Source organism: Pinus tabuliformis, chromosome 9 (genome assembly GCF_031772625.1).
Source record: "Pinus tabuliformis cultivar Carrire ecotype Pingquan chromosome 9, CPIR1, whole genome shotgun sequence".
Lineage (NCBI taxonomy): Eukaryota > Viridiplantae > Streptophyta > Pinopsida > Pinales > Pinaceae > Pinus > Pinus tabuliformis.
This window is the reverse complement of record NC_142307.1, coordinates 1114258073-1114274822: the sequence shown is the minus strand read 5'-3', so window position 1 is coordinate 1114274822 and position 16750 is coordinate 1114258073.

The window sequence follows — 16750 nt, the reverse complement described above, 5'->3', positions numbered from 1 at the left end:
TTAGAAACAAAAACTTTTCCTTTTCATCTTTTAAGATTCAAGAAAAGGATGAAAAGGTGACTCTAGTCGCTTTCGATGGTTTAGCAAGCTCGAAAGGACAATTTGGTTGATGATCTTTTCAAATTTAAAGAGTCAGAAAAAATTGAAATGACTACTCAGGTGAATCTAGGTAGAAGGAGTACCAAGTAACGTGAATTACAATATACCTCAACAAATAAATTTACTAAGGACTTGACGTATGTGTAGGAAATCTCCATGAATGTTGTGTTCGGTGTATCACGTTTATAGGGTGGCAGACTTAGTTTCCTATGGATAAAGGTTTGTAACCTATGAGGGCATTCCTTTATATACTCGACAGTACAGGGAGCACAAGTCCGTGCTAGCGCTATCTAATGCCGAAGCGAATGATAGCTGCTAAGTTTTATAGATGTCGGAACACATCTCTAGCATGGACCACTAAGTGTGAATGTTAATGTTTGAAATGCTCCTAATATTAATTAATATATTATAAAGTTGATCTTGGAATTATGTTTCAATTTCAAGGCCTTAACGATGTTACCTGTTCCAAAAATGCAACTAGATGATGAAGTGAAATCCTTCAATTTGATGAAATCTAGCTATCTAGGGAAGAAGGTCACTTAAATCATGCATCAAACAAATGCAAAAGTGCATCCATGAAAATTTTCAAATGCTAAAAGCAAAACATGAAATCTAATCTTTCATATGATAAGAAATTGTGATGCCAAATCAAACCTCAAAGAAAACTTACCTTAAGATATAATGATGTTTTTTTTCTTTTCACTTTAGTGCAATCAATGTAATCTAGTGCAAAAGTAAAAGAGAATGCAAGAAAGCCAACAAACATGAAAATATCTTTTACATTAATGATTTGAATGCAACAAAAAATACTTCGAAAACTATGAAAAGATAAACACTTTCACTTTCACTTTTTGAAACACAAAACTCAAAGCAAACACTTCCTTTTGATTCAAATGAGACAATCAATTTGTAATCTATTGTTTGTCAAATAGAAACATAAGCAACTTTCATAGTATCTACTCAATCTGACACTAATGAAAACAACTTAAGACACAAGAATCAAAAGTGATATGCAAAGTATGTCTGAACACACAAAAAAATCTTTAACACAGGTATTTGATCTCTGATGAGAAGACCAACGAGTGGATGAAGGATGACCTAGAAGACCTAGAAACACTAAAAGGCTAATCAAGCTTCAAACATACTCAAACCAAGTTAAAATGGGATTGTAATTAGACAATAAAATATTCAACTAAGATCACAATGGTAAATCATTGGGAGAAGGCAAAAAGAATTGAAAACAGGAAGACAAACTCTAAATTTCTTTAACTTCTGCAATCATCGCACATATTAAGATAAAAGCAGCAACCATCATTTTACTGTAGTCAAAAAACACACGATATCATCACGATTGTCAAGGCTAAGAACATGATGGGCGAGAAAAACAAAGAAAAAACACAAAATCTTCAAGAATAGCTCAAATCAACAACCTTCAAGAATTTACCAAAAAGTGAGATTGACTACAGACAAGTAATGAAGTCTAAGAATGAATGGTTGATCAAACTTGTCAAAAGACAAGGTGAAGAAATAGAAGGAAAGGATCATAGGCTCCCCAATATGGTCGCCATTTTTTTGACAAGGTTAATCCTCTCTGCAGACAGAGATGATCCCTCTAGCCCAATGAGTGGGTCTAGCAACTGAGGTGACAATCAACTAGACATCTTCCTAGGTTATAATTGAAAAGAAGAATGAAAGAGATGGCGTACCTCATGTTGGTGCTATTCTGATTTCCTTTCTTCAGGGCCTAAAACTTCTTGTGTCACGTACTTGTTCCTTCTTCTCTCAATGTTTATGTACCTACACAAGTAATCAAGAGACCATAAATCATGCCCATACCAATAGAAAATCCAATAACAAGCTACTTAACTGGTCAAGGAATGTTAAGATAAATAATACATGAACATATATTTTTTGGGAAGATGAACCAGCACTTATATATTATTAAGATATAAAGGGAAGCTTACAAGAAAGAATTGATGTTGAAAGGCTCTCCTTGAGTTGTAATCCAATTCCAAACCAAGAACTCTCCAACAACTCCTTCTCCAAGTCTATTGAATATCCTCTACGAACAAGCTTAGCATAATGGTGCAAATAGACATAGACCAACTATTTGGCAATGGGAGAGGATGAATTTATAGGCTAGGAAAGGGAGTTAGGACTTCTCCAAAGATAGGATTAGGCCCTCATCTCAAGGAGTTAGCTCATAGGGATAAGAGCAAGAGGCCAATATCAGAGGATTCGAACTCATCTATGTGAAACAACCTCCAGCTCGTCGCTCTGGAAGCTTCTAGATCACGAAGCTTCTCATCCTCTTTGGGAAAATTACCTTTTTGGGATCATCACAAGTATGCAAGGGAACATAGCAATGCCATCATTGGTCAAGTACAGTGCAAGAGGCAACCATCATTGTTTTAAGCCTTATAAGAATGATGATCCTCATTTTAGGGTTTTAAGAGCTATTTCTTTAGGGAACGCTCAAGGCATTTTCCAATAAAAGTCTTAGGAGGGATATGAGCTGTACACATGGATGAGTATAATGTATAATGGTTATATTTTGGGAACTTTGGGGTATGTCACTTCGAAGTGCAGGAGGTGTGAAAAAATACTGTGTAATAAATAGCTCTTTGGATTTTGTTTTCTGTGAAAGTTGTGTATATGGGAAGAAAAATCAGGTGAGTTTAACCTATGGTGGTAAGAGGGCGAAACAAATATTAGAGCTTGTGCATAGTGATGTGTTTGGACATGTGTTGGTTTTATCACTGGGTAAGTCTACGTACTATGTATCATTTATAGATGACTTATCAAAGAATACACGGATATATTTCCTCAAGACGAAATCATAAATCTTTGACATGGTTAAGGAATTTAAGGCTCTGGTGGAAAACCAGATAGAGAAGAAGATAAATCTATTGAGGACCGATAATGGTGGAGAGTTTTGCAAGAAGGAATTTGAAGAGTTATGTAAGAAGTGTGGTATAGCACGACAAAAGACTTCTCCATAAACACTTGTAAAAATGGAGTTGCAGAAAGAATGGACAAGACATTGATGGAAAGGGAAAGAAGTATGCCCAGTGGTGCAAGGTTAGGACATGAATTCTAGGCAGAGGCGGTGGAGACTGCATGTTACTGGTCAACAGATCACCTTCATCAACATTGGAGGATAAAACTCCACAAGAGGTATGGACTCGTAAGAAACCATCTCTTTCATAACTGAGGGTATTTAGATGTGATGCATATGTGCATGTTCTAAAGGAGAAAAGAACAAAGTTGGATAGTAAATTTGAAAAGTGCACCTTTATTGGGTATAACGATGGTTTAAAAAATTATAATTTTTGGAACCCAGTAACAAGGAAGGTTGTGTACAACCTGTTAGGTTCCTATACCAATAGGAGTCATAATTTTTGAATGACTAAGATTAAACCTATAATATGTACATACCTTTGCTTTTTTCAAATGTTTTCCATATTTAAAAAATTAAAAAATGTAAAGAGGGTATGTCCTAAAAGAAAAATCAAAGGAAAAAAAGAATAAAAAGGTCAAAAAAGATGAAAAATATGAACCCCAAGAAAAGAAAAGACCATGAAAGTGTGCTAGTCAAAATGCCACTACTATTTACTTTTTATGCAGAATAAATGATTGTGTGCAGTTTGTAATCTATGCCATAATCCATGATAGTCAAAATTTTTAAACTTGGCTATTTCATGTTTTCAATTTCATGTTTATAGGTAGAGAATAAAATCTGACCAAACAGTGTACTCTCGGCAGATAAGTAGATAGGTAGAGTAAATAAAAAGAGCTCAACTATTTAAACGGAGCCCTTGTATGTAATAAGATTAGATTTAGTTAGATTACCATTGTAAAGAAAAGAAAAATGTTTATAAGGGTTTTCTCGCTTAGATTAACCCTAATAAAGAGAATTAAAAATGGTAGGATGAGTAGATGGGTAAGTAGAAAAAAGGTTGCAGAATTATGATGATTTTTAGACAAAAGCATATTGATCACCCTCATCATGAAAGTTCTAAGTATGAATGAGAAATTGGACTGGCATAAAGTTCACAAAGTCAAATTAATTAATTTCCCCTTACTCATTTTACTGTTTACTCAACTAATTTCCCACAATAAGTTTGAAGTACCCAAAATCTTTAAGTCAAAGGGGCTCAGAGCATTTCTCTGAATTCTGGAGGGACCGGACCCTTGGCCCAATGACTTATAGATCTTAAGTACTAAAATCCCCTCATAAACATTTACCCCCCTTCAGTTCATTCATTTTCCCTAATAAATCCCTTTTCCTAAGGTTAAAACTCTACTTTTCCTAAGGAAAAGCAATCACCCCCATGAATACACCTTTTTTAGGAAAAACCCACAAAAATACACCTAGCATAAGTTATAATGTTTCTATGTAAAAAGCAAATGAATTACAAAAACACATTATTCTTAGTGCAATCCATTTTCCTTCTTTTTTCATATTAACTTCTGACTTTATTTATATATACTAATTCCTGAAAAAACACCTTTTTCCGGTATATTTTATTAAATCCCTTTAAACATTAATATCCCTACCCCAAAGTTTGAATTATAAACTTTACTTTATCCAACCCCGACTAATTGACATAATTAATCGATCTGTGATTAATTAAAGTCAAACCATCCACAAATCATATCCCCCCTGATACCTTAATCCCTGCCTTAACCCCTCATTAAGCTAAAACCACCACATTTAAAATGCTCGCCAAGCCCCCCATTACCTTCCATGCAACTCCCGCACCCGACCACCACACGATCTCCCCCCTCCCCATCAGACGACCCTTGTTGATTTCGAAAGGGCCCGAAATCCAAACGATACCAGCCTGAAATGGGTTTTTTTCCACTGGGCCCTCGAGGCGACGTGGCGCTCAATGAGTGGAATCAGGCGGCCTCCCCCCAATACCACCAAGCGCCCAAAAGCTGTGTCAATTAAACCACTTACCGCCAAACCGCTACACTCCAAAACTGCCACTATTCACTCCACTACGTGACAAACGATCATTGTACACCCATACTCACCGAATTGACTTTTCACGCATAAATCCAAAAAAGCCCCAAATCATTGTTTTTATCGTTTTTTATAACTGTAATCTTCCATGCACGCGCTTGTGAACATTGAAATCCCTCAACCCACATACAATTTCACTTTGAAGACGCCAAAAGCTCCCAGATTTCCTTCCAACCTAATTGAAGCCTTTTCAGCCATTCAAAATTGCCAGTTACTTGGTTCAAACCTAGTTTACTCCAAATTCAAGGTATTTAAGCAGGAATTCATTGAAAACCCTATAAATTTCCGACGTAGTCTCTAAGTTTTCTTAATTTAAATTAAAGGGAACTTTAGTAACATAAAGCCCAACTGGAATTGAACCTCCATTACCTCAAAGACTCAAAATTTACCTTCCCCATTCTTAAATCCACAAGAGCTAAGAATGGATGCCCCAATTGCCATGGATGTCAGACCAATAACCACTCCTCACCTGGACTTGGACTACCTTCCCCTTGCTGATAAAGACTTCTAAATCAAGGACACCTCTGTCCATGAATACCCACTCAAATTATATTGCCAATATAGAGACCAATACCTCAACCATGCTGAAAAAACAGGTCTTTGGGAATTTAATTTTCCTAAGTATCAATTCCCTAAGGTACACATCTTTCCAAAAATTGTCCATTATTGTCATGCGAACTGCATTCCCAGTCAAAGAGAAGTGTTGTCCCCTGACCAAACCATACTTTCCACCATCACTGCTGAATCAATCAATGAAATGTTGCAATTGCAACCATGGCAAAACTTGAACCCTATTTCAATTGGAGACCTACTACATAGATTCCCATAGCTAACCACTGCAAAGCTTGCTAAAATGTTCCAAACTTTTATTGTGGAAGAAAAACATATCCCAGAAGATCCCCCCCATATATATATACCATATTTTCTCAGTTTGGCTAAGACATTGTATCAATGATACCTAGTATCTTAGGCTATAATACCAGTGAATACATAGATGAAATCATCTTAGCCTTCATGTCCATTTTTACTCCAGGACAACCCCCTACTGTCATGTATGATTATGCCAAGTACATAGCTGATAGGATGCATGAGAAATTTCTTAGAATGAGTAATGAAAGAGTATTCAAGTATTATTCAGTTTTGTACCATCTTTTTCTGTATTACCAAGCTGACAACTTCCCCTTCACTCTCTAAAAGCTTGATACCAAAGGTCATCCTAGGTCAGTAATTTTCTGGACTCCTTTGATCCATAAGTATGACTCACCATATTCATACACAGACTTCATTGATATTTTTTTACATCATGTAGTGACCATGCTACTAGGAAGTCCTCCTCCAAGAATCAGTTCAAATATCAGGAGGATCCTACAGCTTTAAAAACAACACAAAGTGAGAGATTGGTACTTATACAAAAATCACACTGAAATTAGGATCTATGGCTGTGAGTTGGCCCCATATAAACTACCAAGATACCTTCCAATGAGGTTGCTCTAGAGTACTACAGGCAGATAACCAACTCAGATGAGGTGCATTTTGTTAAAGCTAAAAAGAAGGCCCAACTCAGAATCAAAGATCAAGTAGGCCCTTTTCTGTGTAATAGCCGAGAAGCTGGAAAAGAAGCAGAGCAAATCCTTCAGAGACTTAACCTAAAACAGAGCTTCATGTGGAGATATGTTCCCCTGGACTTTATTTGCAACAGAAGACAGAAAAAAATATGGCTCCCTACATTCACAACCGAATCCCTGAGATAGAGAAATATGTAAACCAATTGGAATGGGTGGAGAATACTTTAGTGGACAGGGATAACACTGAAGTTGCAGTTGAAAATGATCTAAATTATCTAGAGAAAAGGCTTAATGAAGGTTCTTTCCTGTAGGAACCAGGAGAATCTCAAGTCCAAGGAGAATCATAGGCACAAAGTGATTCTCATATAGAAGAAGAATCCCATGTGCAAGAAGATTCAGAACAACCAGGTCTATCAGAGGAATTAAATCAAACAAGTATATCAGAGCCCATCATGAGTACTCCCCCTACCTTGAAAACTCCTCTAAAGGAGGAAAAATGCCTCAAAAGAAATAAGGCAGAGGCCACTACATCAGGCATAGTAACCACACAGACATATGTAGAGACCAACCTAGTCAAAAGGCAAAGGTTGAATCCCGTCTCTGAACAGGAATTCACAGAAGAAACAGTTGGGGCCACTAGCACATAAAGAGAAAGAAGCAGGCCTACCAATCCCTCTGGGAGTACACTAGAACCTTCCACATCAAATACTCAGATGTTGGCAAGGCAACAGAGTGTTGAAGTGTCCTCATTTAGGATGCCAGTTGACAGGGACCAAGACATCAAAGAAAGGTACAAGAATATAAAGGCTGGGAATGAGAGGCTAAAAGCCCAGACTTATGCACAGTACTTAAAGATGGCACCTACAAATCAGATAAGGCTTATGTCAACCTATGATGTGAAAGAAGGCAAAATACAGATGACATTTGTGAAACCTACCACTCAACAACCAAGAACAGCAGCAGATTCCAAAAAGATAGATTTCAAAGTACTGGCAAAGGAGATACATCTTATTGACCAGATTGAGCTGCGCAAGAAGACACGGGAGACGATTTACTCCACTTTGACATGGAAATCCATCGCAGCTCACCAATTGAAAAATTCCCTAAATAACATATCAACTCAATTCCAATTGGAGAAGGCATCTTCATAGGCAAAAGACACTAGAATCAAGTCCTTAGAGGACTTAATCATTGAGTTGGGACACGATCCCAAATATGTAAAGGCCACCGAAAGACTGATAAAGAAAAACAATGATGACACAGCTGCTTTAAAGAAGCAACTCAAGATTCCACCATTACATCATCCACAAAGAACAGAAGTCCTAGAGAGCCAAAAAGGACAAGAAGAGCTTACGGACTTGGTCCTAAAGCTAAATGACCAGCTGAAAGAAATAGACAAAGAATTGGACACATTGATTCAGTCCAAACAAAGTGAATTGGCCACCACTTCTACAATTGCCATTCCAATAGTAACAACTATAGTTCCTTCAACATTGGCAGCATCTTTGGCACCAACAGCTCCACCTGCCACAGCACTGGCAGTCACAACTGAGTCTACAACAATAGGCACTTATACAGAGAAAACAACATAGTTGTTAAAAGCCATGGAGGATATGTTAATCCAGGCAATAGAGCTTAAAAGACTAAGGGAGAAAGTGCAAAGCTTAGAAACTGACTGTAAGCTTTCCCAAATATAGCAAAGAGAAGAAACACAGAAAGCCTTGAGGATGGAGGAGAAGATCAAGGTATTAGAAAAAGATTTAACTCTTCAAAAGCCACTAGGACAGACCAAGGAGATGCTTTGGGCCAACATCATTGACTCTGTCAATGTTATTTGGCCATTAATTCAAGTAATATTTCAGCAAACTGAATTGGTAAAAGTGGCCACTGAATCAATTCGAGAGGTAGAGGAAGACTTAGGAGACCAGACTGAGGATGCTAATCGACTCATCCACTTCTTGAACAACAAGAATAGACGAGAGCTTAATGGGATGGGTGTAGAGGATAGAACTGAAGCTATCATAGAAGTTAAAAAGGTTATTTCCAAAATAAACCTTATGGTTAACCTAGAGGAAAAATGCGATAACATGTAGGTGGGAATTGAAATATTCATGGAAAAGTTTCAAATTTTGAGGGATAAAGACCTTCCAAGTCCTATGGTCATCCATGACAAACTTATGACGCAAATGGACTACGTTGACAGATTAAGGAAGTTGGCCAAGGAATAGGCAAGAAATTTAGGTATCAAAGCCTTGCCAACAGGGAAAGTACTATATGATACTTTAGAGAATCCGTTTTTCCTAGAGCATGAGGTGAAACATCTGTTTGTCACCAAGCCTAATTTTTCCAAACACACAGAGGCAGATGAGATCTATAGAAGAATGCTCAAAGTAAAGTTACTTGAGGATGAATGGTGGGAAAAGATGACAAATTTACTATAAGTTACCACTAAATTTGAATGGCAGCTAAATAAAACAGGTGAACAGGGTCAAAGAGTAGCAAGTTAAAGAGTATCAGTAAAAGATTAAAGACAAAGATGATTCTAGCATAAAAATATCAACCAGCTTAAAGGGCTCAAATTCAACTGCAACAACCAACACTACCACAATAAGAGGTATAGCATGATGTAGTTTTCCATCTGTCTCTATCTTCATGCTTGAAGATATTTCTATTTAATTAAATCTTGAACTGTTATGACATATTTTGTAACATTTTTTATATAAATAATTCCCATTTCGAAGTATTTGGTATGGATTCAAAGACATTTCTGTAGACTTTTATCTAAAATCAAAGTGCTATTGTATCCAAACTGGATTGGCTTACTAGATCATGGAATAAAGCTCAGATATTTTTCAGGATTATTGTGTAAAGCGAAAATCAAATAAGTATTCTCTCATGGGTATTATTGTTTTTCCTTATGTTTCTTAATAATCATATGTGTTTCTATGAAATCTGAATGGTAAAATAGGAATTATATTTTAGAACTTGCTTTAATGCACTCTGTCTTGACTGTTTACATTCTTAATGTTTTCTACTAAAATATCTTAGTTAGGGAATTCTTAAATGCTCCCTTACTTCCGTAGTTTCTCCCCTTGGTCTATAACAAAGGATTCTTAATTGCTCTTTGTTCATGATCACCTATTTTCTTTCATTCTAATCCCGGTCTAAGGATTCTTCATTGCCCTTTCACCCTGGTTAGAACCATATCATCCATTAAACCTGAAGATTTACCTTTTGATTTGCTAGCCTACCCTGTGAACATTCCCTTTAATGATCTAGTCCAGTTAAGTTGTCCTTTGATTGAATCCATAGCCCAATGGCTTGAATACGTAGCTCTATCCATTTGTTCCAAGAATTCCACTACCCAACTTTCAATCAAAATCAAAATCCTCATGAACACTAAGAACTAGCCTAAAATCTAATAGAAACAAAGTTAAATTATAAAGAGAGAGCCCTCTCTGGACTTAGGTTGGCTAGAACCTGAGTCTAAAAGATTTGGTTTGTGCTTACCTTGGATTATTCCTTCTTTTGATAACTTCTAGGGAAGCTTCTGAGTGATAACATAGTGGCAACCATACTGAGGAGTCAAATCCTCAGTCTTAATAAACCTTTGAGAAATTTCAAATCTTCATTTCAAGCCTCTTAAAGGGTTTATTAGAAGTTATTTATGAAAATTTCATAAAAAGAAAGTAATTAGAAAAACTCGAAATTCTAGCTTCAGGAAGAACTCACTATACTAGGGCTAACCCAGATCCAAATCCTCCCCTAGTAGTGGATAATCCTAACCCGATTTCAAGAAGATCCAGAAGACAAGAAAGTTCAGTTAGTCCAACACCTTCAATTAAAGAATGTTCGTGCCCTAATGAGTGGTTGTTTTTAGAATACCTTCCCTTTGATGAGTCATTTGACCTTTCCCTATTTAGAACCAGGTCTAAAAGTGCACTTGATGGCATAGTTCTAGATCCAGAGTTTATTGCAGAACTTGAAGTCCAAAAGGCAAACCTGTCAATTGATCAGTATATTCTATATTCCCCTTAGTCATCCCTTACTACTGTTAAGATCCTTGAGCTTTCTGAAATATTTTCAACTCCCTTTAGTTCACCATTATTCCCTTCCACCTCTGAAGTTCATTCCTCACCTCCATTTATACCTTAACTTCCCCACCAACCTACCATTACACATCAGTCACCCATTACTCCCAGTTCTCCATCACCCACTGTATCATCTCCTGGTACCCAAACCCCACCTCTTAGTCCTGCCCAACTTAGAACCATGGCAAATAAATATGCTCCTCTTGTGTTGCCTGCTCCACGAGGTGCCATGCCACAAGATTAACAGAATTTTTTTTTCTAATTCGATGGCATAGGAACTTACACAGCACAACAACATACAAACAAAATGATAGATTTCTTTGAATTACATGAAATTGATATTGGAGATGTCCAAATGAGACTTTTTGCTCAAACTCTAGCTAGTGATGTAAGAACATGGTTTAGATATTTGCCTACTAATAGCATATACACTTTAGAAGTATTTTGTCAGCAATTTATAAATAGATGGGAAAGAAAAAGAACCCTTTGCAGATCCTTTCAGAATATGAAAACATCAAGAGAGGACCAAATAAAATAGTCCAGAATTACTGTACTAGATTCAAGAATATATATAATGCAATAGTAGTCAATCTCACACCCCACCCGGCTTAGCTCTGATAAAGTTTCCTGATGGGTTTGATACTGATATGGCCTTCCAACTTAGAGAGAGAAATCCTCCAACTTTAGAAGACATGCAGAGTGTAGAAGTTAGTGTAGAAGCTAATTTTCTAACAACAAGAGCTAGGGTTAGGAATGAAAGGAGAGGACCCTTGAAAGATGAAGCCTCATCCTCTGACCTTAAAATAGATGCCCTAGCCAAAGGAATGGAAAAAATGATGGATAGGATAGAGAATATTGAAAGGAAGCCTCACTGGGATAATCAACAGACACCTCCAGTGAGAAATCCAAACTTTAGAAAGAATCAAAATCAAAATACTAGAAAAAATGGACCTGATCAGAATATTAGGCCTCCTTTTCAAGAAAACTATGCTGAAACTTCCCATTTAGAAGACCCTGAACAAGAAACACAAATTAACTTAATGGGATTAGATGATGAGGAAACTGTATTTTTGACCGAAGATGATGAGGAACTACACATGCTTCAGCAATTGTAGACCCAATCCGAAGAATCATTCGATTACAAGCAAGGGTATGATTCTGCTATCTTCGAAGTGCACAAACAGTACAACTTGAAGAGTAAAAAGAACACTGATACTCCTGACCAAAACAAGAAAGCAGTACCAAATCAACCTAAGAAAATCAAAGCAGTTCCAGTTACTAAAACTCTCCAAATCCTCTCTAGACCAAATTAGAACCCTTCTGGTCCCACCATTGTAGATATAACCAATGACCAACCCCCTGATGGTCAACCATCCACTTCAATCCCCTCCAAGGAGACAATGGAGGAATATCCAAACGTCACATTAGAAAATCCATAGAAAAAGACTTCAAATGCAGAAAAAGAAGAGAAACCTACTCAAAATCCTACCATGAAAATTCCAAATCCTCAAACAGAGAGAACCCCTTTGCCTTTCAATTTGGGAGCAAAGGTGGCTAAACTAAAAATTTCATTCCCCTTACCAGAGTTGATTAAAAATGAAACTTACAAGTCTCAAACAAGAAAATCCTTAAACTTCGTTGAGAATGAAGACTCTATTAACTTGTTTGATGATCAACAAGAGCTTATATTCAGTCCTAATGTTAATGGAAAACCATTAGAAGGAGGGATACCACCCTTTTATATTAGCCTTAACATTCATGATAAGATCTTACACAATGCAATGTTAGCTTTTGGGGCTTCATACGATTTAATGCTTAAATCTATTATGGAAAAATTGAACTTAGACATCACTAGGCCTTACAAGGACATGTTTTCATTTGATTCAAGTCAATTAAAGTGCCTAGGGCTAATTAAAGACATGTGCGTTTCCTTATTACAGTATCCTACTAAGACAATTCTCATGGACATAGTTGTTGTTGATATACCACCTAAATATGGCATGCTATTGTCTAGATCATGGGGGGCTAAACTCCAAGGATCTTTGCAAGTTGACATGTCATATGCCACAATTTTAGTCTTTGGACATCCTAAAAAATTGTACAAAGAGACCCTAATGAAATATGTAGTGAGTAGCCATGCTAGGCCTCAAAACTTTCCTATCTATTCCATGCATTCTGACATCGATTCTTTTATTCTATATAATGCCGAACAAACACAAGAAACCGCTTCAAACAACATTATATCAGAACCAAAAGAAATTGCAGCTACAGTTCAAAATGAAATTGTCCAAACTCAAGAGCGTTTAGATAAAAAAGATGATCAAGATACCTTAATCAATGAAGATTTTGTCCCCACAGACAGTAAGAATTATGAACATGAAATATTATGGCATCTTGAATTTGATGGATCAGTGAACAAGTTAGGAGTAGGAGCAGGAGTGTGGATTTACAATTTAGAGAATGATTATTCAGAGGGCCATGCTTACAAACTGAATTTCAAATGCACCAACAACATGGCTGAGTATGAAGCACTTCTTTTAGGTCTCAAATTGGTTCAAAAGTTAGGAGCTATAAGAGTTTCTATTATGGGAGATTCGAAGTTGGTTATAAAACAAATTAATGCTGTATATATGACCAAAGACCCTAGATTAAGTTTTTATAGAGGAACAGTTGTAGAAATATTGAACACTTTTCTAGAAACTAAGCTTGCAGTCATCCCAAGGAAACATAATATGCAGTCTCATAGTTTAGCAATGTTTTCCAGCACTTGTAAGTTACCATTCAAACCTAACCATCAGTACACTGCTGAGGTTAGGCACATACTTGCTATCCCAGATAACTTGAAAAACTGGCAAATATTCACTAATGACCAACAGATAAAAAAAAATTTAACCTTAGAGGAGGAATTTGTAAATAGCAATATAGATACTGACATAACATTAGATCCCTGTTTACAGATAAAATAGAAATTAGCAAATTAGAAGATGAAGAGATAGATAGATTCCATCCCAACAAAATTACAAAATCAGATGTACAAAACCTAAAGCAAGTTGAAATTGAAGAGCTAATTAATGAAGATTCTGAAATCATTAATCTCAAAGACAACTTTTTGCCCAAAGGATTAACTCCTTTGGAAGACTTGTTTGATTCAAATGATGTCCCTAGAAAACCAAATATGGAACCCTTAAAATCTGATATAGAGGAGTGCAACATAGGTACTGAGGGAAATCCAAAATTGATAAAACTCTCAAAGTCCTTACCTCCTACTGAAAAAGTGAAATACATTGAACTGCTAAAGGAATTCCAAGATGTCTTTTCTTGGAGTTATGAGGACCTCAAGTCCTATGACACCAGCATAATACAACACACCATTGCCATAAAAGAAAACCAGAAACCTTTTAGACAGAAGCTTAGGAGGAATAATCCTATTCTATTGCTTTCTATTGAAAATGAAATCAGGAGAATGTATGAAGCCAAGATAATAGCACCAATTAGATTCTTTGATTGGGTTTCAAATTTGGTGCCAACAAGGAAGAAAACTGGTGAGATTAGACTGTGTGTTGACCTCATGAATCTCAATAAATTTTCACTCAAAGACAATTACCCTCTCCCTAAAATGGATCATATATTACAAAGGGTAGTAGGGTCAACCAGAATCTCATTATTGGATGGGTTTTCTGGTTACAATCAGATTTTAGTTCACCCAGATGACCAGGAAAAAACTACATTCACTACTCCTTGGGGCACATTCATGTATGTGAAAATGCCTTTCGGATTAAAGAATGCAGGGGTCACCTTTCAAAGAGCTATGGACATAGCTTTTGCTACGGAAGTTCATGAATTCCTAGTAATATACTTAGATGATATCACTATATTCTCAAAATATGATAAACAACACTTAGATCATCTAAGCCAGGTTTTCATCAAATGTAGGAAGTATGGAATTTCTTTGAATCCTAAAAAATATTTATTTGGGTTAGAAGAGGGTAAATTGTTAGCCCACATAATCTCTAAAGATGGTATCCAAATAGACCCTGCAAGAATTGAAGCCATCTTATTGATACAACATCCTAGGAGAATTAGGGAATTACAAGCCTTTTTAGGAAAAATAAACTTTCTTAGGAGATTTATTTCTAACTTAGCAGAATTAATTAGATAATTGAATAACGTGTTGAAGATAGATTCGACCATAAAATGGACAGTTGAGGCTAAGAATTCCTTTGAATATATTTAGCTAGCCTTAACGAAAACACCAGTTTTGATTAGTCCAAAGTTTGATAAGCATTTCATTATATTTTCTTTTGCCTCAGAACACACAATTGTTGCAGTCCTACTGCAGAAAAATGATGAGGGTTATGAACAACCTATTTCCCTTTTTAGCAAAGCCTTGAGGGATGCCTCTTTAAAATAAAATATAATGGAAAAGCAAGCTTTTGCTTTGGTCAAAGCTATCAAAGATTTTACATTTTATATTCTCATATAATAGCCTATGTCCCCAATGCAGTAGTCAAGGATATCCTAACACAGGATGGTCCAGATGGAAAGAGAGGGAAATGGATTGCTACTATATTAGGATATGACCTAGAAATCAAGCCAACAAAGTAAATCAAAGGCCAAGGTTTAGCCAAGCTCGTGGCTGAATCAAATTGTCAAGCCTTAGACATAAATTTTATTGCAAAAATGGATAATGGAGAGGAGATGGAGACTCCACCAATCAGCCAGGCCTTTATTGAATCACCATGGTATGCTGACATCATATATGTTTTACAAAATTTACAAGCTCCTCTTGTATTATCCAGGACCAAAAGAAGGTTATTAAAAATGAAATATTTAAAATTTTCATAATTGACAATGCTTTGTTTTGGAGGAATCATGAAGGTATCCTTCTCAACTGTTTACTAAAAGAATAATCTGACAAGGTGTTACAAAAGTTTCATGCAGGTGACTGTGGAGGACATCTTTACTGGAAAACCACTACTGACGAGATGCTTAAAGCCGGTTTCTATTGGCCCACTTTGCTTTCTGATGTAAAGAAATTTGTAACGTCATGTCATAAATGCCAAATTTTTGAAGGAAAGAAAAAGCTTTTACCCCTGCCCCTAAAACCAATATCTACTGAAGCACCTTTTCAACAATGGGGTCTTGACATCATTGGTGAAATCCACCCACCTTCCTTTGCCCAACACAATGGATTCTCACTGCTACAGATTACTTTAACAAATGGACAGAAGCCATACCATCAAGGCAAGCCACTGACACTTTTATAATAAATTTCCTTGAATCCAACATCCTATCTAGATTTGGGTGCCTAACCAAAGTCATCACTGATAATGCAGCAGTCTTCAAATCTAAGAGGATGATTTATTTCTGTAACAAGTACCATATAACTTTGGGCCATTCCACAACTCATTACCCTCAAGGAAATGGACCCGCAGAGTCCTCAAACAAAAGTCTGGTAAATATCATCAAAAAACTGTTAGAAGACAAAAAGAAAACATGGAACAAGAAGCTAGTGAATGCCTTATGGGTGGATAGGCTAACCATAAAGAAATCCATTGGTACTATTCCTTATCAATTAGTTTATGGAATGGAAGCTGTTTTTCCATCTTCCTTGGGAACACCAATGATGAAGCTGCTCCAAGAGTTGTGGGTTGAACCAGATGACATCCAAAGGAGAATCAACCAAACAATTCACTTACAACAGACCAGAGAAGAAGTGTACATCAGATATCTAGTTGTGCAGGAAACAATCAAGAAGGCTTTTGATAAGAGGACTAAGGTAGAATATTTTTACCCAGGGGACAAAGTTTTGAAATGGGACTCAAAAAGGAGGATAAAGGTAAACATGGGAAATTTGATTTCCTATGGAAAGGCCCATATATCATCTATGCATTCAGAGGTAATAATGCTTTCTTCCTCAGAGAAATGGGTGGCACAGAAGCAGAAGGAGGACCAGTTAATGG